General features: G+C 42.8%; 1 protein-coding gene across 6 annotated transcripts in view; it reads right to left on the bottom strand.

Moving 5' to 3' along the window:
• The window catches only part of LOC126543970 (mitogen-activated protein kinase kinase kinase 13-like), a 593636-nt gene extending 568156 nt beyond the window's left edge, over nt 1-25480 (bottom strand). For 2 of the 6 annotated variants that reach the window (XM_050191141.3, XM_050191140.3), the window contains exon 1: nt 24341-24663. The gene's annotated coding sequence lies outside the window, so the exon portion shown is untranslated. Of the gene's footprint in view, nt 1-24340; nt 24667-25182 lie in introns of those variants that run through there. The other 4 variants (XM_055061158.2, XM_055061159.2, XM_050191137.3 and 1 more) reach the window with 4 other exon arrangements.
• Nucleotides 25481-26769: the final 1289 nt, after the last annotated feature.

The following is a 26769-nucleotide window of genomic DNA, read 5'->3' as shown; positions in this document are numbered from 1 at the left end:
ATGCTACTTGCAATCAAACTGCTGTTTGCATCCTATGGTACCAGAAGCTTTCTTCCCACCACGAGCCCGCAGCCACGGTATTTGACAGAGTCATTACTATATTTACAATAACCACAGGTGCTGCACAACAATAAACGTTTATCATATTCAACATTACGCTTGTCACGTCTAGTGCGGGTAAAGTTGAGTTCTTAATACAAGTCAACAGCAAGCGCAGACGACGAGATGTGATTCTGACGAGACGGGCAATCGGACGTGACCCCGAGCCTTGCTGGATATAATGGCCCATCTAGTTAAATCCCCCACAAACATACCCTCTCACTTTTATAAATACCCATCGGATGCTTGTGAAAAATATAAGAAATAAACTTTGCACACTATTCATAGATGCACACTATGTGCAAATGCTTATTTTTGCATGGTATTTTGAGCGTAGACCGTTAGTACATTTAGTGTCAGTTGTTACCAAAATTAACTTGCACAAATTTGTGTCCTTTTCACAGCTTTAAAAACCATAAAACATGTTTTTAAAGTAATCATTGTACGTACAGCATAAACATGCACAATATATTCATCATGTCCGACTAATCAAAACGAACAGCATAAGTAGCGTGCCTCACATCCACGCCCGAAAATTGTTGATGTATGACGCTGCAGTCGGTGTGGAAACCAATTTCAGGAGCAACAATACCAAATGCTCTGATTTTGCCACTTTCACTGGTGCTGAAGTCATTATCAATTCCTATAGCAAGCAAATGTGAAATAAAAACAACATGCATAATTTGGAGCGTGGGGACCCTTCCTAATGCCAACCATAGATTTTAAAGAAATGTAAAGATAAGCTTAGTGGCAAAATAATGAAGCCATTCTTGGTACCATGCTGGCCACAGCCAAGGCAAATGAGTTGCACAGTATCAGAAGCATGCCATTCTTTAACACGTCTTGCTGCACATGCTGAGCCCGAAACTTGGCCATTGCCAAACACGCACGCATTTTTGAAATGGAAACACCACCCAATACAGGGCTTTTCCCACAGTGTGTATGTGCCAAAAATCCTGTGATGAAAGAGATAAGAAAAGGCTTCTCATTGTCCTACAAGTAAATGCAAATCATGTTCAAGCCTGTGTGCTTGTCATTGTGCCTGCCATTCAGATTATTGTTCTCCCAAAGGAAGAAATAGGCCTTTGCTTTTGATGCTTCATACTCATTCAGCCAGGACGTTGATTAGAAAGAAAATCCAGGGGTCATTTTCAAGCCATTTGTATGAGCGACTATAGTGTGGAACAGTGAAAAAGGATTATCAGTCACTGCAAGGACAGTAATAGAAGGCTTTACTGTGCCATTTCATTCAATGAATCAAGTTGATATGCCTTCAAAGCTTTTAGGTTGGCACATGACAGGTCAACAAACAAGTCTCTAGGCATGCCATGTTTTTTTCATAACACTGTACCACAGCCTATTCTTCTCAATGTGCCAAAGTACAATATAGCTTGGCATTGGAGTTTCCGGCTTTTACCGATAAATGCCAAAACTACCAGGCGATTCCAATTTCAGGTATTCGTCATAGCTCATCCCACTGTGTCTCCACAATGTGACCTCACCTTCCCACGCAGACTCATGCTTAAGCCCCTTTACAGCCGGGACAAAAGCTCATGCACAGGTGAGAATGGGGTTTCTGAACAAGCAGCCTCGCCCATACCTCATCGCCCACCCCTTCATGACAAAGGGGATCAGTAAAGTGAATTTTGTGAGCGTCCATTCTTCCCTACTCTTCTTGCGTATTCTCATCAGCTTACTAGTCTGGCTGTGGAAAAAGACATGTAGATGTGTTAATGGGGTTGATGCCTTCCAAGCAGGTGCCGTCATCAGTGCCTGCCAACTTATGGACACGACCAGAGAGCCTAATCTGAGAGGCTCACCATTTCTGATAGAATATGATACCAGGAATTGGCATATGCCCCACCTCTTCTCGTGGGCCAGTATAGGACTTCAGTGCTTATACTGTGCGCTATTCTACAAGGTTGCAAGAGAGGAAGTGATGCTGGAGAATATTAAAAAAATATGTGCAGACTATATGCTCTAGTCCATGGCCACTTGCATACGGGAGACTCCGAAACCACGATGTTAGAACCATCGAGAAATACTATGCCGTGCCACCTGCCGCGATCAGCAAAACCCGTGTACCTCAGATAATTTAAGCATGTTTTAAGGCATTTGAGATATACTAAATTGACTTTAACTGACTCTACCAACATGCCTCGTGCTGGCTTTCTAGTGAGGGCCCCCCCCCCCCCCCACCAAAAAAAAAATTGTAGCGCTAAAGGAAGAGAAAAAAATGATGAGAAGGTTAGCAGTATCATGCAAATAACAAAAAATAACATACCAACAACAGTTGCAAAGTTCAAATACAGATTTTCATCAAGTAAAAAAAAGAAAGGAAAAGGTTGTAATTAGCGTCCATTTATTTCTTCTACATTCGCACTGATATTCGTTTTCGCGGGTTTCCGTTTGTACTCCTGTAGATCACGAGCATGTATACGCAACGGTGAAAGGTAATTGGTACGCCTGTATGGTTTGCCTAGCCGAGTTCACGGCCACCTGCACACGTGTGATTCCGGAACTACAAGGCCAGAACTGTTTAGAAATCGTTCTATATTGAGTTACCCATCACGATCAGGAAAACACATCTATCGCGGATAAATCAAAGAAGTTTCTAGGCACATAGGGCCGTCTGGGCTGTACTTATCGGCAATAAGGTAGCCTCGCCACCTACGGGATTATCTGACTGAGCTATGTTCAATGCTCGGTTGTGATGGTTGGAAGTTCGAATCCTTCTATAAGGCTCTATTCTTTCTTTAATTTGACTATGGCGAGCTTGAAATTCACCTCCTCCAGTGCACAACATCTGCAGGCTTGGAGTGACGCCTGACCCCTGCAAAAGATTCCGAGAACGAGTGGGGCTAAACTAATTCAGGTACAACCAAATTAGGAAGGCCCACTAAGCTTCAACAAGACACTCCCTCACCAGAACAGGAATTGGCCTCCCTAGTACAGTATTTAGCCACCCCCTCCCAAATGGCTCACTCAATTACCCAATGGCCCTCAGTCCCCAGCAGCTTCGGAGCACCTGACCGAGGCAGCGGTCAGACCTGTAACGCAGCCAAGGGTGCCAAGAATGTCTGGGTCCGGACAGGCCACCAATGGAAACTGACCCTTGCAACATTTAACACCCGAACCCTCTCGAGTGAGGCTAGCTTAGCAGGACTCTTTGAGGAACTATCAGACATTGCTTGGGATATCAACAACCTTAGTGAGATTAGAAGAACTGGTGAGGCTTATACATTGCTGAATAACGGACATGTCCTCTGCTATATAGGTCTCCCAGATAAGAAGCAATATGGAATAGGATTCCTAATCCATAAGGACACAGCGGCCAACATTGATGAATTCTACAGCATTAATGAGAGCGTAGCTGTAGTTGTAATCAAACTTAATAAGAGGTATAGATTAAAGGTAGTACAAGCCTACGCTCCAACCTCCAGTCACGATGATGATGATAAAGTAGATCAGTTTTATGAAGATGTTGAATTAGCGATGAGAAAAGTGCAAACTCAGTATACTGTAGTAATGCATGACTTCAATGCAAAAGTGGGGAAAACGCAGGCTGGTGAACAAGCAATTGGCAACTACGGCACTGATTCTAGGAATGCTAGAGAAGAGATGCTGGTAGAATTCGCAGAAAGGAATAAGCTTCGATTAATGAACACCTTTTTCAGGAAGCGTTGAAACAGAAAGTGGACCTGGAAAAGCCCTAATGGTGAAACTAGAAATGAAATTGATTTCATACTTTCTGCTGATCCCAGCATAGAGCAGGATGTAGAAGTGATAGGTAGGGTAAAGTGCAGTGATCATAGGTTAGTGAGGGCTAGGATTCACCTCAATTTGAAGAGAGAAAGAGTAAAAAATGGTCAAGAAGAAATAGGTCAACCTAGAGGCAGTAAGGGTAAAAGCAGACAAATTCAGGCTGGTACTTGCAAACAAATATGCAGTCTTAGAACAGAGATGAAGATGACATAGAGGTAATAAATGAAACCATAACTAGGCTGGCTTCAGAGGCAGCAATTGAAGCGGGAGGCAAGGCACCAAGGCAACCAGTAGGCAAACTCTCCAAAGTAACTAAGGACCTGATAAAGAAACGACAAAGAATGAGTGTCTAACTCAAGAGATAAGACAGAATTCGCGGAACTGTCAAAACTGATCAACAAGGCGAAAATAAGCGATATTCAAAACTATAACGTGAAAAAGACTGAAGAAGCTGTAAGAAATGGACGCAGCCTGAAGTCAGTGAGAAGGAAACTTGGCATAGGACAAACCAAGATGTATGCACTGAAAGATAAGCAGGGTAATATCATCAGCAATCTCGAAAACATAGTAAAAGCAGCGGAAGAATTCTATACTGACCTGTACGGTACCCGGAGCAGTCGGAATACCTCAATTTGAAACAAATTTGAAACAGTAATGAACAGGATACAGAAACTCCTCCTATAGCTAGCAATGAGGTCAGAAGGGCCTTGCAAAACATGAAACGAGGAAAAGCGGCAGGAGAAGATGGAATAACAGCCAATTTAATCAAAGATAGAGGAGACATAATGCTTGGAAAACTGGCAGCTCTTCATACGAAGTGTCTATCGACTGCAAGGGTCCCAGAAAACTGGAAGAATGCAAGCATTATACTAATCCACAAAAAGGGAGACGTTAAAGAATTGAAGAACTCTAGGCACATTAGCTTACTCCCAGTATTATATAAAATATTTACCAAAATAATCTCCAATGGAATAAGGGTAACACTGGACTTTAGTCAACCACGGAAACAGGCTGGCTTCAGGAAGGGATACTCTACAATGGATCACATCCATGTCATTATTCAGGTTATCGAGAAATCCGCAGAGTATAATAAGCCTCTCTACACGGCTTTCATAGGTTACGAAAAGACATCTGATCCAGTAGAGGTACCAGCAGTCATAGAGGAATTACGTAATCAAGGAGTACAGACCGCTTACGTAAATACCTTGGAAAATATCTACAGAGGTTCCACAGCTACCTTAATTCTACACAAGAAAAGCAGGAAGATACCTACAAAGAAAGAGGTCAGACAGGGAGACACAACCTCTCCAATGCTATTCTCTGCATACTTGGAAGAAGTATTCAAGTTATTAAACAGGGAAGGCTTAGAAGTAAGGATCGATGGCGAATATCTCAGCAACCTTCGGTTTGCCGATGACATTGTTCTATTCCGCAACAATGCAGACGAATTACAACGAACGATTGAGAACCTTAAAGAGAGAGTGTGAGAGTGGGGTTGAAGATTAATATGCAGAATACAAATGATGAATAGCCGGGCAAGGGAGCAAGAGTTCAAGATCACAAGTCAGCCTCTAGAGTCTGTGAACGAGTACATTTACCTAAGTCAATTAATCACAGGGAACCCTGATCATGAGAAGGAAATTCATAGAAGAATAAAAATGGGTTGGATCGCATATGGCAGACATTGTCAGCTCCTGACTGGAAGCTTACCATTATCATTGAAAAGGAACGTGTACAATCAGTGCATTTTACCAGTGCTGACATATAAGGCAGAGACTTGGAGACTGATGACAAGAAGCTGGAGAACAAGTTAAGGACCGTGCAAAGAGCGATGGAACGAAGATTGCTAGGCATAACGTTAAGAGACAGAAAGAGAGCGGTTTGGATCAGAGAGCAAACGGATATAGAAGATATTCTAATTGAGAATAAGAGAAAAAAATGGAGCTGGGTAGGTCATGTAATGCTTCGGTTAGATAACCGTTGGACCATTAGGGTTACAGAATGGGTACCAAGAGAAGGGAAACGCAGCGATGAAATTAGGAAATTCGTGGGTGATAGTTGGAATCTGTTGGCACAGGACAGGGGTAATTGGAGATCACTGAGAGAGGCCTTCGTCTTGCAGCGGACATAAAAGAGGCTGATGATGATGATGATTATGATGATGATGATGATGATGATGATGATGATGATGATGATGATGATGATGATGATATGCTCTACACAGTACAGACAAAGTGGAACCAGACTTTTTCTGGGAATCACATCGACCTGACTGGCCATGCCCTGCGAATGCAGCACTTAACTGATTTCCATTTTCATCTAGCGACAACTTTGAGCACTGCATTTCCCAAATCAATATGATAAACAGAAAGGAGCACTGCCAGCTCTCTGACAAGAACATCTTTATGTATATGTGCATGTATTTTAACCAATTTCTTGTGTAAATAATATGCCTCACTGCCTTTATGGCAAGAAAGCGTTCTCGTTTTGCTGTTTCCTTCCCAATATAGTACGTGTAGGCAGTTTTTCAAAGGGCCGAGAACGCCAAAGAAGGTACTGTAAAAAAATAAGGTGCCGTAAGTGGCGAATTTTCAGGGGAAAGTAAGTGTTGATAAATGCCTGCCGAACTTCAAAAAATATATATGCCGAAAAATCCAATCCCTAAATACAACAATGTTTACTTCTACTAGAGGCACTAATGATTGCCATGTTCTACGATGCCTGATTGGCGCTATTGCACTTCTAAATGCAGAAAAAGTGTTGTCTTTTATTAGGAAGCCCTTTTGCATGCTTTCTGGATGGCACTCTGTTGAACAAAGTGATCTGGCAGTAACCTCGCAGTTCCTGACAAAAACCCTGCAGTAGTATTATTTATTACCACTCTTAAATTCATTGCAGGGACTTAGATAAATCATTTATGAAGCAATATGTTTTCACTTGCTTGTAGCTCAAACACAAATTAATGTGCACCCATGTGGACACTGGGGCTTTAAAGTAGAGGCGAGATAAAATTAAAAAAATTGATTGCACACAAATTACCTTGTTTCTTGCAGTTTTATACAAATATTTTCTCTTTTGCTGCTTCAGATAAAACAGTTTTCAAAGTGAAGCATGATTGAGCTTTGTTCATTATCATCATCAAACCACTTGGAGCGAAATTGTAGGAAATGACTGCAATCAACGTTACTACAGAGATGCCCAACAAAAATTGTGTAATGCGACATTGCCAAGTCTTTTCGGAGCAGCCAGGGCTACAGCATCCTGCAGTGTTCTTGATATCATCTTTTATAGTCAAGTGTAGTCCTTAATACCCCTGACACATGTGCTCTCTAAAGACCTTTATGTAAGGAGACATCTACCGGAAAGGCGTTCAAGGGCAGTGACACACAATAAAGGCATATCTCCCTTATGCGACAAAGTTCCTTTACTAGAAAGCAGATCACGCATCTACTTTTCGAGCGGAAAGGGCGTGCTTTCGCACCCAGCGTGCACAACTCGTCAATAGAAGGGAACCTGTCACATAACCACGGTGCCTCATAAGTACTTCTTTTATTTTGAAGAATGTTTTTATTTTTAGTGGTAATGCAATTTGTCGAAAACTGAAGATTTACTCTAGCTATACTCTCAAACGCTCGCATCACGTTGCTCGTATCACAACACAAACGTGAAAAAGGATGGCAGAAACGTGGGCGGTACTATGGCAGCACCATAATAAACAGCATGCACAGAAAGACACTGACTGTCCATTGTTGCTGGGCCAATTTAAATTGCTGCTAAGAATGAAAAAACATGAAGAAAATAAATGAATATGCATATTATGAGCCATCAACGATGAAAGAAATGTTTTTAGGTTCTACAATCACTAAATGTAATCTACATACGCAGATTTTTTCAAATGTTTTCTCTCTTGCTGTTACAACAAGCAGCGCTTTCTTTTTGTTTTGTTTTTTTCAGCGTTCATCTGAGGAACCACTTATAAAAATTAGTGCGGTGCCATATGTCATCGGCACAACTCCTTTCTGCAAAGGGTCCTTCAGAGTAACAAAAGGGGTTTACTGCAAAGGACTTTACTTTTGCCCGTGTGTCAGGGGTATTAGACATTTGCATTATTGCACTTGGGATCGGCTTCATCTTTTTTTGGAGGGGGGGACCTCTGGAACGTCATCGTCATTGCACTCTCTATGTCCCCCTTTAGCAACAAAGCGAGTCAGCTATGCACACCAAAACTAAATTAGCTATGCGAATTCAAGGATGCATGCAAATATAAAATTCAATGTCCTAATGTCCACCATTGTGGACGCACATATTTACTCAGTAGTAAAAAAAAGACACAGTTGCTTCATCCACCAAACAGACCATTCACGTTTGCTTCTGTTCCTTCAAGAACAACACACTGCGATGTCTTTAAGTGACCTGCAGCTTGTGTGAAGAATGTAATGAATATTATAGCGTGGGTGTTGGACGTAAAATGTATTCACGCTCCAAATCGCCATGTTGGAAATCACATGCAGAGCGAAGAAGAGGGAGGACTGGATAGTAGGGTGTGGTCTGTTGAGGAGGACTGATTTGATGTACGCCATGTTTGGACGGTATCACGCTAAGCGCCAATAAAGGATGGAGAAAGAATTTTCCCACGTCATATTTTGGTGCCAAAACCCAGGAAGCCAGCCTTCGTTCCCACGAGCTGTTGCTTCTGATTTGGGACATCTTTCTTCACCCAGACTGTCATGGAGTGTGTCATGTCAAGAACAAGCGGACGTCTCAGCGATCCCAAATCACAAGGATCGTGAATGAGGTCAACGAACTCATCCAGTCTGAACAGTCTGCGCTCTCGACACTTCATGTCCTCGATAGCCGATTACAGGCAGTGAAAATGAAATTATCTGCGCTAAACATCAAGCTGGAAACCTTCATGACGGACAAGCAGAAGACTACAATTCCGTCATGGAATATGAAGTGTCGAGAGCACAAGCTGTTCAGATTGGATGAGTTCATTCACAATCCTTGCGATTTTGGACCGTCAAGACATCCACTTGACCATGAATACTTTGTTTAGCGCAAAACGACAGAGACAAGAAAGACGACAGGACAAGGCGCTACTCTCAACTGACATCATTTTATTGCGTCACTCCTTTATAGACTGCTCAAACCAGAGGAACATGCGCAGTGAGCACCATGCGGTGGAGCCACCAACATCCGATCCAAAGAGCGCACTCATGCGACAGAATCCAAAAAACCAAATTCAGCGCTGTACAAGGTTAACGAAGGCACACTAATGCACTGTGACCCCAATGACTGAATGAAAAAAGCTTCCGATAACTCTCGGGCGGTGGTGTCACGGCTCTTTTTCAAAATCGTGGTATCACGAAACATGGGTTTGCACTTGCATGTTTTACAATGCTGAGCCAAATGGGAACCTGTGCCTGTTGGTATGGATCGAAAGGAGTGACGCAATAAAATGATGTCAGTTGAGAGTAGCGCCTTGTCCTGTCGTCTTTCTTGTCTCTGTCGTTTTGCGCTAAACAAAGTATTCATGGATTTGCACCAACTAGCCCGCCAACGCATTGTGCTCGTCCGCTTGACCCGCCATTTGCAACAATTTCATGCCATTTTGCAATGACGTCAGTTACGCCCCATTTGGCCCAAATGGTAGTACAGACTTGTAAGCAGCAACAGATGAACGTTCAGGTTCCTTGGAAGTGCGTTTTGTTTTCTAACAAAATTTAACAAATGGATGTTAAAGTTACATGAGAGTTCTGAAAAGGTATAAGAAAACATTTAGTCTGAAATATAAAATTTGTGAGCTTATTTTTGCGTAAATGTCTTCATGGTTATTTTCAATGTTGGATTTGGTACTCTATTTGTTATTTTCTGGACAACAAATTTTTAGTAAAATCCTATGTTACGAGTTTTTTTTAATTCAGAGTCCCATAATTTGACTGAATGTTTATTAAGGTCCTGAGTGATGTCGACATTGAGGTATCTAATACAGGTGTGCCTCATTAATATGGACATATTGGTTCCTGTCCCCATTAGGTGATCCATAATCTTGATAGAAAACAAAGAGGATTGAAAAAGTTATTTGTTTCTGCACATTGCACCATAAATGATAACGATGTGAGCAATTTGTGTATCAAAATACAGTCATGCATAAAACCATGCAAGACCATCAAATCAGACTTGCATAAAACCATCATCATCATCATCATCAGCCTGGTTACGCCCACTGCAGGGCAAAGGCCTCTCCCATACTTCTCCAACTGCCCCGGTCATGTACTAATTGGGGCCATGTTGACCCTCCAAACTTCCTAATCTCATCTGCCCACCTAACTTTCTGTCGCCCCCTGCTACGCTTCCCTTCCCTCGGAATCCAGTCCGTAACCCTTAATGACCATCGGTTATCTTCCCTCCTCATTACATGTCCTGCCCATGCCCATTTCTTTTTCTTGATTTCAACTAAGATGTCATTTACCCGCGTTTGTTCCCTCACCCAATCTGCTTTTTTCTTATCCCTTAATGTTACACCTATCATTCTTCTTTCCATAGCTCGTTGCGTCGTCCTCAATTTAAGTAGAACCCTTTTCGTAAGCCTCCAGGTTTCTGCCCCGTAAGTGAGTACTGGTAAGACACAGCTGCTATAAACTTTTCTCTTGAGGGATAATGGCAACCTGCTGTTCATGATCTCAGAATGCCTGCCAAACGCACCCCAGCCCATTCTTATTCTTCTGATTATTTCACTCTCATGATCCGGATCAGCAGTCACTACCTGTCCTAAGTAGATGTATTCCCTTTCCACTTCCAGTACCTCGCTACCTATCGTAAACTGCTGTTCCCTTCCGAGACTGTTAAACATTACTTTAGTTTTCTACAGATTAATTTTTAGTCCCACCCTTCTGCTCTGCCTCTCCAGGTCAGTGAGCATGCATTGCAGTTGGTCCCCTGAGTTACTAAGCAAGGCAATATCATCAGCGAAGCGCAAGTTACTAAGGTATTCTCCATTTACTCTTATCCCCAATTCTTCCCAATCCAGGTCTCTGAATACCTCCTGTAAACATGCTGTGAATAGCATTGGAGAGATCGTATCTCCCTGCCTGACGCCTTTCTTTATAGGGATTTTGTTGCTTTCTTTATGGAGGACTACAGTGGCTGTGGAGCCGCTATAGATATCTTTCAGTATTTTTACGTACGGCTCGTCTACACCCTGATTCCGCAATGCCTCCATGACTGCTGAGGTTTCGACTGAATCAAACGCTTTCTCATAATCAATGAAAGCTATATATAATGGTTGGTTATATTCCGCACATTTCTCTATCACCTGATTGATAGTGTGAATATGATCTATTGTTGAGTAGCCTTTACGGAATCCTGCCTGGTCCTTTGGATAAAACCATAAAACCATAAAACCTTACAGTTGTAAGGGATAGACACCGGGAAAGTGGCCATATTTACAGAACAAAGGAAGGCTCTAGCAGCCAGTTATGTGCTGTTTCTCCACTGACCCTTGACTGAAATTTGACATGTTGGCCTAGAGCTGCATGCCACTAAGCAAGCATTGTCTATGTGTACAGTTCTGGCCAAAAGGTACTAGTAAGTGTGCAAAAATTAAATAAAGTGTTCAATGTGCCATCTTCACTTTCGATTGCTTCATGGCCGTGCCAACCATTTGTCCATATTGCACACCAATTGTAACAGTTAGGTGCAGCAGCTTTATCAGCCACAAAGTATACTTAAAGGAATGAGCAGAGTGCACTTATCCATTTTTCACATCCATGAGCACTGTCACTGGCCACAAGCTGTGTAGGCAACAGCAGTCTCATTTCTTGTGCCAAGAGGATCACACACCACGCCAAGGTGGGTGCAACAAGCCAACCCCATTGGGTGGCACAGTAGCATGGGAGCCATCCATGCTAAATGACCATGCAGACACAAGATTGTGCAGCATGCAGCGCTTGTTGGTTTTCTTCCCTCGTTTTCGTGTAGTTTAATTTGGTGGAATACAGAATGACCTGTGTCTTGACAAAAGTAGTAGCTCCTGCACTCAGGGCCTTTTTGTAGTAGTCAATGATGCCTTTGTGGTGCAAGCGCAGAGCATGCCCAAATATTCCACCTATCTCATTGCGAGGAACCAAGCACGCATTTGCAAGGCCATGTTGTATCGCAAACAAGCTATGTATATTTCAGAACAAAACAACAAACGGGACCTGTAGCACAGTGCACACTGCGCTCAAGCTTTCTGTGCATGTTGTGTGCTGGAATTCCTATTCTTCACTATGGTAGCGGGAACCCAATGTGTGCATCGGGTTGCTGGCATAATGCAAAAGATCTACGAGGGCCATGACAGCAGGCTTTACATCGATGTCATTCCCAACAACAGAGCTTTCCCTCAAGAAAGGAGTGTGGGACTGATATCTGCAGCTTGCTGAAGGAGGTAAAAAAGTTGCAAAAAGTTTCACAACTTGTGCACACAAGATATAAAAGGTGAGAGAGCATTTAGGCTTCCAAAAACACATTAGTGCTCGGGCAGTTTTTCCACTCACCGCATACCAGACCATATTAACATCTACGGGCTTTTTGTGTTTCCAGTCCAGACACTGAGTGACCATATGGCGGAAATGAAGCGGAAAATTTGGGCACCTGAAAAAATCGTCCATAATATGGGTGATCTATATTAACAAGGGTCGTAATTGGGGGCTTATTGACCATGTTTGCTCAGGTTAGTTACTATGAAACTCGTTGCTACCGTGACAATGATGTTTGCTTCTTAGCAGTGCCGTGGCCACCCAATTTTTTTAAGCGTGTACATTTTACTGCCTTGTACCTTTGGTGTCTTCTCATGTGTAGTGGCGATATTGAACCAAATCCTGGCCCTATGACTAAGGCACAGGAAGAAAAGTTGGAGTTGGTTTATGGCGCCGTTTCACAGCTTGAAGCCAATAATGCTAACATGCTCGAATCAATGAATAAAATTTTGCATATCCACCTAGCTCTAAAAAACGAGCTAGATTCATTGACGAAAAGAGTACATGAACTTGAATGTAAAGTCCAGTCGGTTGCGTCAACGGGAGCCCCCGCAAGTAAACAGGGCCTCTCAGACCTTCAAGCCAAAATTGACGACTTGGAAAATCGTTCCTGAAGGTCAAACATAATATTCTATGGAATGGACAATGGGGAACAATTTGAAACATGGGAATCATCTGAACACCTTGCGCGTGACTTCTGCATGAACTGACTTGACTTTTCGATTTCGTCACTAGCCAGGGGTGCGATCGGAGATGGTCTGACTGTGATGTGGCCCAGGCTGAAGGCGCATCCAGTCTACACCGGGCAAATTAAAATCGCCTAATAGGATAATATTCTATGGAATGGACGACGGGGAACAATTTGAAACATGGCAATCATCTGAACACCTTGCGCGTGACTTCTGCATGAACAGACTTGACTTTTCGATTTTGTCACTAGCCAGGGGTGCGATCGGAGATGGTTGTTCGGCGCGTTCGTTCGGTTACCGGCGCGTGCGATTGGCCTACTCCGCGCCGACGTCGCCAGCCGCAGGGCGCGGCCATGTTTTTGCTGACGTCAAAATGACGACACGCTTCTGTCAACCATCCTCCCACCGAGCATTTCGTCTGCTAGGCGCCGAACCCGACGGTAGCTGGGAAGTTTGGAGCGATCATACGGCTTCGCATGGCACGTCTGGTGGATTGGATCCAACCGGCGGCTGCGGCATGGCATGTGTGGATCCAATCCATAGTTTAATTCGAGAAAATGGCGCTTCCGTTGGGAACTTAGGTTGTTGCGGTGGCGTTTCTAGAGGAAGGAGAGCGGGTGGTGGTGCAAAACGCGTTTGAAGAAATGGCAGAAAGTGAATTCCGGCGTCGTTTTTGTTTTTCGAAACAAATAATTTGTTGGTTGTACAGCGAAATCGACCCCATCATCGGTGCCAGCGAGCCACTGGAATGTTGTCACTGCCTCTTGAAAAGTGCGCCACTCTCCCCGTCGTTCCTTTTTCTTCTCGGTGTGCGCGACACCACCTAGGGACAACGCAAAGAAACTAATAGTTATAAATTGCAGTAGTCACACGTACTACTATTTGAAAACGTGTTTGGGCTTGAGAAGAAAAAATACATTTTTTGTAGATAAAGATTTCATTCATTTGGAAGACGAGAAACATTTCGTTTTTTAGTATACTGTCTGCAAGCAGACGACAAACGACGGAAGTAAACTTCCGGGGAGGTCACAGCTTCCTGTTGGTTGCTCTCTCCGCCCTGTTGTCACAAATTTTTGCATACTGCCACTAAGTGACGTTGCAGCAACCGAACAGAACGCGTATCGAACAAAATATCTCTGATCGCGCCCCAGGGCTCATCGCATAAATCACTTCACCTCAGATAAAAAGCGCCCCATCCTCGCTAAACTTTTTAATGACAAAGAAGTCTAAACCATTCTGAGCAAAGGCTTCAAACTGAAAAATATGCCCTTCAGTGTCGCACGGGACTATTCTGAGGCTGTGCGGGACAAATGCAGAAAGTAATTGCAGTTTTCAAAAACACTAAGGAAGGAAGGTGATCGTGTGTGTCTTATTTTTGACAAGCTATGCCTAACTAACAACACTTACATTTGGGACACAAGTTCATTTGGGACACAACCCTGCTCCTAGCGGCCCCTTTCGAGCGCAGCCCTGTGACGTCATCGGTGGTCACCTGTATAAAAGAAGCGCCGCAGGAATTTTCCTTCTGTGGGCACGGCGGACCAGGAACTGCCATGACATTGACGGGAGCCTTGTTCTTCGTTGTGCAGGTTGGTTCCGATACAAGCTCCTTGCGTAGCGATTATCGTGGTGTTATGGTCCTGCCGTGCCCACAGCGATGCATTGCTATGGCTTATGAATGTCTCGTTGTGTGTAAATTGCTACTTTGCGGTGATGTTGAAGTAAATCCCGGCCCTACACAGACCGAGATGCTTAAGCAGTTATTAGAGGGGCAGGATACTCTTCGTAACGATATACAAGAACTGCAAACGCATTTCTTGAAAACTGAGAAGCTGGTTTTGGAACTTTACAGCACGCTTAACAAAATGCAGACGCAAATCATGCAAACAATTGATACCCCAGTAACAAACACCCATAGTTTACAGTCTATTGAGCACTTGATCAGCTTCCAGGCTAAAAAGCTTACAGATCTTGAGGATCGAAGCCGACGATCAAATCTGATAATTCATGGGATACCTGAAATTCCAAATGAGACAGAAAATGCACTCAAGGATAAAGTTGTTAAGGATGTATTTAAAGAAAAATTGAATGTACAGTGTGATTCTGTCGGTCGGATTCACAGATTAGGAAAGCAAGGTGACAAGCGACCGGTAATTCTGTATCTTCAGAATTTTAATGAAAAGAAAGAAATACTGCAAAATGCAAAAAAAACTGAAGGGAACTAGTATTTTCATCCAGAACGACTACTCGCAATCTACCTTAAAAAAGCGCAAGCTTCTGTGGGAAAGTGCAAGAAACGATAAACTTCAAGGAAAGAAGGTGTCACTTATACACGACAAGCTCAAAGTAGACAGGCATGTTTTCTTTTGGGATGAATCGCAGAACAAACGGGTACAGGTTGCAGATAGTCGCTCTCGGCAAACGCAGTCGTGAAACAATGAACCTTCAAGGAATAAGCAACTGCGATTATTAAATATTAATGCTAGAAGTATTGTAAATAAAGCAGATTCCTTAGAAATACTGTTACTACAACACGACCCTCACATTACTGTTATTACCGAAACTTGGCTTCGAAGATATTAACGACCAAGACATCTTTCCTCCCTGCTATAGTGTTTATCGCGTGGATAGGTCTTCTAGGGGAGGAGGTGTGGCGGTACTAATTAAAGATCCGATAGAGGCTGTCGTTCTGGACATAATACCTACGTTGGAATGCATATGCATAAAGGTATCTCTTTGGGGTTATACCCTCGTTATATTCGCAATCTACAGACTTCCTGACTCCCCTCCTGAATTTCTGCATGAATTACGGTCTTGTATGAATAACTATTTACACAGTAAGATTATCCTATTAGGCGATTTTAATTTGCCCGGTGTAGACTGGATGCGCCTTCAGCCTGGGCCACATCACAGTCAGAATATTAATGTACTCTTTGATATCATGTTAACACATGATCTCAGACAAGTTGTTCTTGAACCAACACGTGTGCAAGGTTCTTCATCTTCAGTTTTGGACCTTGTTTTCTTAGCTCGGAAATTCGATGAATTCACGGTGGTGATCGAGCAGGGGCTATCCGACCACTGTCTTGTTTGTGTTGGCTTACAGCTTGTTTCCTGTGCTAAAACTAAAAATCATCTGTCCATTTTGTCAAAGATTATTCTCGCGCAAACGACGCATGCGTGATTGATTACTTGGAAAATTGTCTAACTGATTTTGACGAAAATAATGTTAACTTACTTTGGACCCGCTTTAAGGACATGTGTCATTTTTGCCTTGATAAATTCATACCAAATAAGAAAAAACAAGTTCACAAGCACACACCATGGATCAATCGCAACATCATTCATATGAAACGTAAAATTAAGAGATTAAAGAAGGCCCGTACGCAGCCAAACTTAATATATGAACTACAAGACAAGCTTGCACTTGCCGTGTGTAAATCAAAGGATTATTATTTTAACTCATCTCTGCCTTATTTTATTACAAACGATCCAAGTAAATTTTGGAATTACATTGCCGAGAAGAAGAAATCAATATCCCAAATGACAATAAATGGACAGATGGTTACGGAGAAGGTTGAACTTGCTCATCACTTTAATATGTTTTTTCACAGTGTCTTCTCAACTCCCAGTAATTGTTCACGTAACTGCCCAGCGTACCAACCGTTTGATGTGAATTTTATATTGTATGCTGGTGTACTGTCTATGGTGCTGAACCTAAAACCGAAATGTTCAAGTGGGCCTGATAATATCCCTAATTTGTTTCTCCGTAGATATGCTGTAACCTTATCAAAGTTTCTTGTTATAATATTCCGTGCTTCATTATTGTCGTCTGAGTTACCGAATGACTGGAAAACAACTCGAATAGCACCAATTCATAAAAAGGGAGACCGTCCACTTGTAGATAATTACCGTCCTATTTCTTTAACGTCATCATGCTGCAAACTCATCGAACATATCATAGCAAAAAGCATAACCACATATCTAGAAAAACATTCAATTTTAACTAAGTTCCAGCACGGGTTCAGAAGAGGGTATTCGACTGTCACACAGCTGGTCACTGTAGTTCACTCGTTTGCATCAACCCTTGACAAGAACGGACAAACAGACAATTTTCCTTGACTTCCGTAAGGCATTCGATACGGTCCCTCACGATAAATTAATCTTAAAACTTGAAAATGCAGGAATCCCTCAGATGTTTATCTCTTGGATTTCAGCTTATTTGTCTAACCGGAAACAATTCGTTGAGATAAATGGTGAAAAATCGGGCTGCCTTCCGGTCACATCGGGTGTTCCCCAGGGCAGTGTGCTCGGTCCTCTTCTTTTTGTTCTATATATTAATGATATTGTTAACACGGTTGAAGGTGGTGTACAGATTCGATTATTTGCCAATGACTGTGTACTCTTTAAAGATATTGTTTCTCTCCATGATCAAACTAGTTTATGTTGTAGTTTAAATAACATTCTTGCATGGTGCGGGTGCTGGGGAATGACACTAAACACAGATAAAAGCGTACTACTGCGAATGACACATAAGAAATCACCCCTGCTTTATACATATAAGTTAGGTCCATCACCTCTTCGTGACCCTTAACAATTCACTATCATAGAATGATCACATAACTAACACTTGCGCTTCAGCCCTCAGAAAACTATGCCTGCTGAGACACAAACTTAAGAAAGCCCCACCTAACGTTAAAATGCTATGCTACATCTCCCTAATTAGACCTAAGCTCGAATATGCTTGCATAGTTTGGGATCCATACACAAAAACTAATATCAATAGCCTTGAGAGAATTCAGAGAAAAGCGGTCAGATTTATATTTAACAAATTTTCCAGATGTGATTCCCCCACCGAACTTATGAAAATTAACAACCTTGCACCACTCGAACTTAGAAGAAAAAAAAAAGAGACATGAATTCCTTAAACTACTGCACACTAACAATTTATCCCTTGACCCATCTGAACATTTATCGCAGTTATCGACCAGAACTACACGCCACCGCAGACATGATGCATTAACCCCTTACTTTGCAAGAACAAACACATATAAGTTTTCTTTTTTTCCTAGAACTGTAACCGAATGGAATTGTATGAATTGAATCTACTTCCTAATCTTGTTTCTCATTGTTCTGTTTGTTTTGTCAATCTGATTTTCTTTGTATGTACCATATGTCGCCCTACGTGCTTGGACCACGTGTCCGCAGTATTCAATAAATAAATAAATAAATAAAAACAATTGCGCGGCATGTGTACTACGCACCGACACACGCTCAGCAATCGCCCCCCCTATGTGACGTGCCCCTTCTAAGCGTCAAGCACATGTAACCACCCCATCTCGTTCAGACGGAAAGTCTCTTTCTTCTATGCTAATATCAGAAGTGTTCTTTCTAAAAGTGTTGAACTATCTTCAATTATCGACTCAAGTTCGGATTCCATCATCGCACTAACAGAAACGTGGCTGAACGATACTGTTTCCAATAGTAATATTCTTGTCAGTCAAGTAGATGTCATCTTTGCTAATAAATAACCCTCGGCGCTTCTGGTGCACAATAAATCCCAGCAACCACCCCGATGTAACTCTTGCTAATATCAATGGTTCTCCTGTTACTGAATCCGAATGTGCTGAGTTATTAAATGATTCATTCTCAACAGTTTTTACTCTTGAGGATATTACTACATGCCCTAACATTGATCTTGTTTCCGGTATTAATATGACTGAAATAATAATTGACGAAGCTGGTATTTTATCTCTACTTGGAAAATTAAAAACTTCATCTGCATCTGATCATAATGGCTTCAACAACAAAATACTTAAACATATTTCTTCTGGTATCTATCATTGCTTGGCAGCCATATTTTCTCTATCATTATCGTCAGGCACCATTCCTCAGGGCTGGCTAATAGCAAAAGTAGTGCCCATATTTAAATCAGGGGATCGCTCGTGCCCACTTAACTACAGAACTATATCTTTAACTAGTACCATCTGCAAACTCTTGGAACACATTATACACTCACAAGTAATTACATATTTAGAGGAACACAATGTCATCTTCAAATACCAGCACGGTTTCGCAAGGGCTTCTCATGCAAAACAACTTGCAGGATTTACTCAGGATTTACACTCATCATTGGAGGCCAGCATCCAAATTGACGCCATATCCCTTGACTTCTCAAAAGCGTTCGATCGAGTTCCTCACCACCGGCTCTTACTAAAACTTAGACGACTTAATATTCACCCACTTGTTCTGGCGTGGGTGCAAGCCTTCCTCTCTAGTAGAAAACAGTTCATGTCAGTCAATAACTTTGACTCTCCTTTCGTCCCAGTCTCATCTGGTGTTCCTCAAGAAAGTGTGCTCGGTCCATTGCTTTTCCTAATTTATATAAATGACTTACCCTCCTCCGTCAAATCTAGAGTTAGGCTATTCGGTGATGATTGTGTTATTTACCGCAACATCTCTTCTGAAGGTGACCGCCAATCTCTGCAATCTGACCTTGACTCCTTAACTTCGTGGTGCACACCATGGCTAATGACACTAAATCCTTCAAAAACTAAGTTGATGTCTTTCACTAAAAAAGCTTCTCGCATTCAAACGTCTTACTTGCTAAATAATACTTCAGTGAAACTTACGACCTCGTACAAATATCTTGGAGTTAACTTTCAGTCTGACCTGTCCTGGCATTACCATATTAACGTCACCCTTGCTTCAGCAAACCACTCACTTGGGTTTCTTAAACATAACTTGAAACACACCCCATCGCACTTACGTAAACTGGCTTATATCACTTTAATCCGTCCTAAAATAGGATATGCCTCAGCCATTTCGGATCCCAATCAAGACTACATTATTAAAAACATCGAAGCCCTGCAGAACCGCGCTGTGCGTTTTATTTTTTCAGATTATTCACGTCACATCAGCGTCACTTCATTGAAGAATCGTGCTGAACTGCATGTGTTATCATGTCGCCGTAAAATCACTCGCTCATCACTTCTTCATAAGCTCTACCATGACGCATCACTTCACGAGGACTTCTTTAGGCCACCCCCAGCCATCTTTCCCTGCCGTGATCACCATTTTAAAGTCAAACGCTTCACGTGTCGCACACTAACTTATGCCAGATCGTCCATACTGCACACCATAACCGAGTGGAATAACTTGCAATCACACATCGCAACCGTCACCGACATAAATGAATTCCAGAAACTTCTAATCATTAATGAAAGTGCGTAAACCTTTATGTCCCTCCCCTCCATTGTTTTTTTTTTTTACATTAGGAATGGTGTTAAAAAATGCGCTTGTCTTCTGTATAACATGCATATTTTTATGGTTATTGTTCCTATTTTTATTGCGGTGTTTTGCCTTTTCCTTTTAAGCTTTTAAGTTCACGTGCTGTGTTGTTTTCTGATTTGTTATACATTAATGGTCTGAGTGCTTTCTATGACCCAGATTACCTTCCACTTTTGTGTGCTTGTGATTTGTATTCTCTTTTTGTACACTTCTGATTATTATTAGTACTATGATAACCTCATGGGCCTTGTATTATTATTTTTTGTAATTATTGTTTATCAGTTCCAGTTTATTTTTTCCGACTTATTACTCACTTATTACATCTGTATGCATTACTGCACCGCCCCCCCCCCCCCTATGTAATACCCTCCTGTGAGAGGGCCTTTAGGGGTATTCTGAATAAATAAATAAAATAACGAGGCACAACAGTACATTCGTTTCTAGAATTAGTGCAGAATTACTCCATTCAGTTTTATACATTATTCTGTTCTTGTGCTCTTTTGTGTATCGTTTTGTTGTTGTGCACCAAAATTAGAAGGCCAATGTGCTGTTCTTGGGCACAGTAGTAAACAATTCACTGCAGCAACCGTTAGGCTGTCATTTGTCTGGGAAGTCTAAGCTCCTGCTTAACAGGCACACCGAGGAGACCAGAATAGGTGTGTGCAACATTGCAGGTTGCAAGAAAGGCTAGACGAGTGGAACTAGCACAACAAAACAAGAGACAAGCTGTAGCCGAGACACTACTACAAAAGGTAAACCATGGAACGTCCAGAGTTGAGGCCAAAGGCAAGACCACATGTGCACAAAGTGTCACACAAGTTTAAAAAGCTTGCTAACCAACATGAGGTGCCTCTTTCTGCCCATAATAAGCTTTTTAAGCTGTGCCCTCAAATTTGCTGTGAAAGCAGACAAGGTTGCTACACAAGGCATGAGAAGCCCTACGTGAAGTGCTTCAGAGGTGTAGTTTATGCTATCTCTTGTGATACAATGTACATCTGCCAAACCAAACTTGGAGTGAATAACCACTTACAGGATCATGCACAAAAAGTACAGTATAGACTCGTGTAAGGGCCGCATTTTTTTTTTTTACAATTCTGGTGAGCTGCAGCTTTATATGGAACCGAGCCTTAACTTGTGCACACCCCGGATGTACCATAGCATCAGAGGTCAACACGCAGCTCTCACCATCTAGTAGAGGCATGCAAAAGTCCACAGTAAGCGAAAATTTGCCGATGCGCACACGTGGCATCAGGGTACTGAACACGAATGCTCCTCCATTGAATTTTTTTTCCCAAAGTTTATGCGGCCAAGTTGGGGGCGCAGCCCTTACATGGGCCCTTGTAGGAGTTTATACGGTAAGCAATAAAGAGGGCATGTGGTTGTGAGGCTCGAGGATAACTATTTATAGCCACAACTCTTGAAAACTTGAACTGGAAGCATGTTTTATCAAGGGAGCTGTCCACTGCACCTCAGAATATAAATTCTCGTCACATGCACAATCCTGTGTTATACTTTCGGTGCGCATGCATGGTAAGACATACAAAATCCTGCATATTTCGCTGTACCTGTTTGAAAAAAGGTTTTGCACTCACCGCGGTCCTGTTCTTGCTCAAATTTTGCTGGAAGTTTGCATTTTGTAGTCTATGTCATTTAGTATAACACTTACCACAGTTAACTGCCTGATTTTTAAGAAAAAAAGTTCAAATTTGCTTTCACTTATGGGGATGCGAGCTGCTGGAGCAACAGCGCTAGCATAAATTTGTGTCGCTGCCTGCTGGAGAAAGCAGCCGGTCAGGGAGGTTTGCCACGTGTTGCCCACTCCTGGAACATGCGACAAACCTCCCTGACCGGCTGCTTCCTGCAGCTGCCGGCAGGCAGCGACACAAGTTCATGCTAGCACTACCGCTCCAGCAGCTCGCATTCCCATATTTGAAGGCAAATTCGAACTTTTTTCTTAAAAACCAGGCAATTAACTGTGGTGTGTGCCAGTAAACAATGCAAACTTCAAAATTCAATCTTTCAGCAGAAATTTGAGCAAGAACAGCGCAGCAGTGAGTGCAAAACCTTTTTTTTTTTTTTTTGAACAGGGACAGCAAAATATGTTAGACCCTGTATGTGAAACCCTTCCTGCTAATTCCCCTCATAAGCTTGTAACCCCACAGAACCAGTGTAGACTTTGGCAACACATTTCTTGAATGCATGCATGTGCTGAAGGGACACATTGTAAACACTGAGCTGCGTAAATTATCAGGGTGGCTGGCCCAATGAGTAGAACTAGTTTTTAAACATCACTCATGGTGCTGAGCACAGTCCAGTGGGAGCCAGTACTGAACCTAATGTAGTCAAATCTTCCCTGCAGCATTTGTCATACTGACTTGCACTTCATCAATTACAGCCATGACACTGCAATCAGTGCAGAAAATGTTGATTCAACACCAACCCATTGCAGCCGGAGTGAGGCTACAGTGTCCATACCATAACATGCAGCTTCCTCCTAAACTTATCAAGAAAAACAACTATTAAATGTTTTTTTTGTTGTTGTTGTTGTTTTTTTTCACAGAGTAGAAGCAGCAGCAAGCGTGCATTCATGGCAGCAGCTGTTTACACTGCATATTCCTATATACAAGTTACCTTCTCTGAAATGTCAACATGACCAGTCCACTCGACAACGAGAATAATTACCGTGAGCAGCCTCTTGAGTAGCACTGGGTGCCAGGCAGCTAAACATGCTAAAGTTTTTTTTGTTTGTCTACAAGCCATATTATACTAATCAATTGACTAGATGTGCTTCTTCACATTCGAAAAAGAAGGATGTTCATTTTGCATTAGTTGTTCTCTACTACAGACACTGAAAAGGTGGCATTAACAAAAGCGCATTCTATTTGTATTTTGTTGCTGACACTCAAGACTTGCTGGTTTATTAAGTTCACCAAGATATACAACAGAAAAACAAAATTGTATTCAATATTCTGCTGTCATTGAGGTTGGGATGCTTCAACAAGATTACAAGCAGACAAATGCATGATTTGAAACATTAACCATTCTTAAAGCTTTGAATGATTACTCACAATCGGCCCGCCTAGCAGATAAACATTTACGCTTTGGATTTTGACTGCAGCAGACGAGAGAGAGTTCATTCAAGACATGAGGGCTAGAGTGCCAAAGTTAATTTCATGGAAGAGTTGACAGGCACACTCAAATAACACTACGGAGCTCATAAAAAGGTAACCTGATTTTGTGAACAACGCTGCGATTCTATATCTCAAAAACTACATTTGTTTCTTTTTTCTTTTTGCATGCCGCAATGGCCTTTCAAGCGCATTGCACAGTAAGTGCATCAGCAGCGCTGAAGCAAACTGCTGTCTTGGTGTCATTTGCAAACATCAGGTTTGTTTCTTCTTTTTTTTCAACACAACGCTTACAAAATGAATACTTGAAAGTGAGGCTAATGCAACTTGCGCTCAGCGGTCTTGGAGCACATATTAACTTATGCCAACTCAATGTCGCATCATTCGTTCCATTCGCGGTGAACCTGACCCGTTTGCGTTTTTGGCACTTTGACAATGCACGGAAAAAAGAACACGACTCATGCCAGCAACAAATGCTTTTACATGCATACGAGGCAAGCAGGATGAGATCCACATGGAAACCAATAATAACCGAGGTGATCGACCGATGCTACAAAACGTTCAAAGTATGTTATTAAACTGCCGACAGCAGATTTACTTATGAAACACGAGTGTGTGCTCTGCCAAGCGAAATCGCCAATGCTGAAACGACAGGCAGCGGTCGATATATAGAGTCGGATTGTTCCTCAGGTTAGAACGAATCAGCATCTTTAATGCCAGCTAGGTAACCGTCGATCGGAGGTCAAAGCGAACGCCACCCCTTGACACTCATCAGACCGCTGGGTACTAGCCACCTTTCCGAGCCGATTGATTGGAAGCGAACACGGCACCATTGTAAACAGAAGCTTACCTCAAGCAGCGTCCGCCACGAACTTGACGGCAGGGTTTTTTCCGTTAGAGGGGGCTGCGCATGGCTACCCCCTACTGCACTCTGCGGGAGGCGATTTACGTTCGAAAGAGTAGATGAAGCGAGTGAAAAAAAAGTAATAACAAATGAAAAAAAAAATAAAGAGTTGTGCCGGCGATTTTACGTCGAAATATCATGGCAACTCGGTCGACGCGTATTAGAGGCTTCGTCGGTATCGCATGGCATCACGCATAGCATAATGTTTCTAATTATAGTTATGTTATATGCATAGAGTTTTATATTAGTATAACTAGAGGGAAATCTGGCGCTGCAATCGTTCAACCATCATGGGAATGATGACAAGTACAGGCTACGGATTGGCATTCTGTTGACTGGCGAACTAGTCTACAAGAATCTTTTGGCAGTTTTGGTTTCGCTCCAAGCGCAATTGCTATAACCTGCAGTGGGGCAGTGCAACGCAAAGCTCCCTGCCTTTGTTATGTTGCTCGAAGTAGCGATAGCGCGGTGGGCCAGCGGCTGGGACGATGTTTTTGTCACGGTGTGGCGTCGAAGCCCTGACGAGAAAGCGACGGCATCGTAAACTTTGAAAGAACATGTTTTTAGCGTTTGGACCTTGGTTTGTTAAGTGTGTTAAGTTGGCACTGTACCGTTACGTGCTTTATGAAACTTCAGAATAGGAAAAAGAAGGCACTACTGATACAAGAGATAGACAGTTGTACTTCTAGTGGCTTCACAATCAAATTTTATTGAGGGCTTCATTATGCATTGCTCGTTTATGTGCTCATTGAAATGCGCGTTTTAGGACTTTGAGAACACAAACTTACTTGTGGTAGGAAAGGTTGCTGCTTCCGGGCTGTAGTCTAGTGTCGCAAAATGGCTAAGTGCAAAGCCATGCCGTAACGCTTCGGAAGCGGTACGTCAACATAAAATAAAATGAAGCATATACTCCTAGGAAGCCTCAAGCATCCCTGCTAGCACTGCAGCAGATGTGCTTAAAAGTACTTGAAGACGTTCAGCAATCGTCACAGCCGACGCAGCCTTTCGAAAGAGCGAGAGAGTTCGCAAGTGCCTGTCGTCAGGAACAGAATTGCACAAGAATGCTTACTCTGATGTGTCCTGCCTAAAACATAGTAAACCATACCACCTGAACATCGCCACCGAGGGCTCCGTGGCCGCTGCGCATGCGTGAGCTGAGAGAATTCGTTGCTCTCCTGACGCGTGCGTCTATTTGTCGTACAAAAATCCCTCACGTGACCTGATCCTAGGTGCCTAAGGACAGCATCATTTAGGGATTTTTGAGAAGGCGCGATGCTGGCGCCGAGCGACGCCGTGGCGTGTTCGTCCTCGGCGTGATCGTTCTCTGGACCGCGCGTTGTTCAACATTGCTCGTGTAATCGTGCGTGCGTTGCTTGTGTGTTGGTTGTAGGTTCTGTGTTACTTGGCGGAAAGCCGTGAGTAGTGGCGGTGCGGCAATGCGGCTTTGGCCTCGATGAGCACTACAAAATCTGCGTTGTGTGACCCGTGCTTTCTTGAGAACCCGGCGGTGGTGGCAATTGAAATATCGAAGTTATCTAGCCACCATATCGAAGTGGCCTAGCGCCTCGGCAGCGAAGTTCTGCGAACCGCGATGTGGCGTCGCCGTTTCCGACTTTGCTTAACGGACATCGAGGCATGTGCTGCTCGCTGCAAGTCATGTAAATGCAACTGCGTCGACCGCCCACTGTTCAGCGCTGAATGTGTGTTTAGTGTGCTGTGCTTGAAACGATTGATGCAGTCGTGCAGCGGGGGTGGCGGAGGAGCAGAGTGGCTTAGGGTTTGCGCGTTCACAGACATGTGCTCCCGTCTTGGTCTCATTAGCGGCTGTCGCGGGATTGTGGTGTGCTAGCTCCTTGCCTAGTATGAAGTTTACGACGCTAACACACAGCATGTTCACGTTTTTCCGCGCTATATGTCATTTGCATGACGGCCGTGTTGAAAACGAGACATATAGTGTTCTTTGCGTTTGTGTGTTGTAAATTACTTTCTATTGTGGAAGTTCTGGGAGTCTTATTACGCAAGGAGTGCGAACGTAAACATGAACACATATGTGTGTCTGAAATTTTGAATTACTCATAATACCCTTTACAACTGATAAGTAGGCTACACGGCCTGTGTGAATCAGCTACCGTATATTGCGACGCTCTTCCGTGTGGTAGACTGATGCATGGTGCGCGTTTATTTCTTACTGTTGTAAAAACCACTTTTTTATCCACTCAATACAAATGTACGGCTTCTTCGCCGCAGTACATTTTAGTTACGCGGTGAAGCATACTTAAAGTGGGAGGGGGCCGCTATCAGCCAGCATAGTATGTCCACTTAGGTGACCTGAGAGGCGGCGGGTGCGCGAGTGTGTAATTAAAGAAGTCTTATTA

The sequence above is a fragment of the Dermacentor andersoni genome, chromosome 1 (genome assembly GCF_023375885.2).
Source record: "Dermacentor andersoni chromosome 1, qqDerAnde1_hic_scaffold, whole genome shotgun sequence".
Classification (NCBI taxonomy): Eukaryota; Metazoa; Arthropoda; class Arachnida; order Ixodida; family Ixodidae; genus Dermacentor; species Dermacentor andersoni.
Note: the sequence above shows the minus strand (reverse complement) of the source record. Positions and strands in the feature narration are given on the sequence as shown.